Genomic DNA, 2,671 nt, shown 5'->3' with positions numbered 1-2,671 from the left:
TTATCTAAGTAAACATAAATACTATTTATTACTACACAATTTTATTTCAATTCCCAATATTATTTTAGAAAATTTGAATATACTATATTAAATCGGATGTTATATTAAATTAGATTTAATATTAAATACATAAAATCTTTAAAATAGACATTAATATTAGTTTTTTGAAATTCAAGTCTTGCTCTCTGTATATTTGACCCTTTCTCTATGATCGCAAGTAAACTTTTAAATATTGGTGCATACATCACAATCCATAAATGATGAAACCCTACTTTCTTGTTTATTAAACATATGTCAATCCATGATTCCCTCAACTTTCCATTTCAAGATGGAATAATAAATACAGAATGTTAAAATCTTAACCATTAAGAAATGAGGACATAATGATGAGGTAAGAGATCAAAAAATAGTAAACAGTTATTTTACTAAGCATATTTCAGTATAAATATTATTTTCTTCACTCTTCTTCATTTTGAATGATCTCTCATAGAGATTGGCCTACCTACCAGGCATACAATAGAAATCTAGATTGACCAACATGGTTGATGCAAGTTTTTTGAATTGAGTTTTTTTCTTATAATCCTCTCCTTGTCATGAAGAATTCCTTACATAAGCAAAATATACAGAGACAAGGTGCAAAATATTTGACGAGAGAGCTCAAGATATATCGAAGTATACTTTATCTTCCCGGCTCAAGATATATTTCAAGAAAATCCTCTCTTTCAGTTTCGTCTCCTGCTCAAGCCTATTCCTCCATCCCATTCAGTCTCACTTCTCAAGCCTAAAATATCTCTCTGAAACCTCAATCAAACATTTCAAATTGTATGTATGGCACATCTGCTCAATATCATGTTCCACATGTACGACCACCATGCATACCACCACATCATCATCACTCACTTTTTACACATACCTGCAGTTAGAGTAGGTTGTGCAGTGAGGTGCAAAATTTTTATCCTTTTTGTGAATGTTCATTCACACAAACCACGTGTGTGATGTTTGGCGCGAATTTGTGCAAGAGTCTGCATCACACATCCCACAAATTTTCTCCCATCATTGGTGACTTCGGGCTTATGTCATTAAGTTTACAGAAATGATATTAATTCATCGTGTTGATCGCAGTTTACTAATCATGACTTCATGGAGGGATCAATGATTGCAGAAATGATGAAGCCCTGGTTGTAAGTAAGGATTTATGCATATTTGGTTATATGGATCTTCATCACCTCACATTGTAGAAGGATGTCTGTTGTCGTTTTGATATAACGTTGTTGACTGTAACATCCTTGCATCTCTGATACCGCGCATGACACTATCCAAATGTCTTGTTATTGCCTTGATGGTAACAATGGCTTCATTTGCTATTGATGCTTTTGATTGGCATGTGAGGGTGGTTGCCATCTTGAGGGGTTGTAATATACTTCCAGAATCCATAATTATTTCCCACTCCTCATCAACTATCACCGGTTCTTTAACACATTGGGAAAAATGATATCTAGAACATCCCTCTTCTTGACACTAGCTATAAGCATGGCATACGTAGAATTACACCTTTTTGGGAAGTCCAAGGGAACATTTCTCTATTCAGGTAGGCCAAACTTTTTGTGTAACACTACATAATATTATTCACATTGTGTTGAACCACATATTGCTCTTCACTTGAGCTGGAGTATGTCACCAAACACGTTGTGTTGTTCTCTATCATTCACCCCAAGCATATCATCATCGTAATATAATGAGTGGCTCTAATGGTGCCTCTGTCACACGTAGGGAGCTCTGCCTCGCATGGACTATAAAGTTGATGACATGTGCAATTTAGAGCACATCTTCTTTCACTAAATTGAGGGTTTAATAACTTCAATTATTCATCTAGAATATCTTGGGTTCTAGAGGCCTAGATTTGGATGAACAGAACAAAATGATGCACATCGGAAGACTTTTGCGAATTGAACGGCCTCGGCAAAAACATTAAACGAAGTACCTTTGCACGAATCTCATTCGTGATTTCTTCGATCCCAGAGCGAGATGAGTCGAGCTGCTCAAGTGTGCAGCCTCTAGACGTATCCACGCAGTCCTCGGCACGTCGGATCTCCTCCTTCTCGTTGACGAGCCCCGTTCTTTCTCCGTCGGCGTCGTTATGTCATCCCAATGAACAATTCTGGCCTGGGTGATTTCGTTCAGTTCCTTCCCCTATTTATACTAAGTGGGTATTTTTCATAAAAATCCCCAAAACTCAAGTATATCTTCCAACGTCCAAAAGACCATTTGCGTGTGACCCTCTAGGCCCATGTATCAGTCTAGTTAACGACTCTAGCGGCCCAATAACCTTTATTGGCCTTCCAAATTAATTAACTATATCATCATATAGATTAATTAACGTTGGATCGATTTAACCCAATCGATCGGCCGAGACTCCAACACGTGGGGTGCCAAGCTACACCTCGTGTCCTAGAAGATACAAAGGAGTGTGTATCGACTCACTCATGGAACCTGTTCGTCATCAGTTACCGTGTATGTATAATCCCTCATCCACTTGATGCTCCTTGGACGACTTAGGGTATGGTCAACTGTCAAACCCTAATCGATCATCCGAGTTAGTAATGATGCATTTGGAAATCATCGGAGAACTATTTTATGATATTTCACTACCTTGGCCAAGGACTTCATTGCA

Source organism: Wolffia australiana, chromosome 18 (genome assembly GCF_029677425.1).
Source record: "Wolffia australiana isolate 7733 chromosome 18, ASM2967742v1".
Classification (NCBI taxonomy): Eukaryota; Viridiplantae; Streptophyta; class Magnoliopsida; order Alismatales; family Araceae; genus Wolffia; species Wolffia australiana.
Note: the sequence above shows the minus strand (reverse complement) of the source record.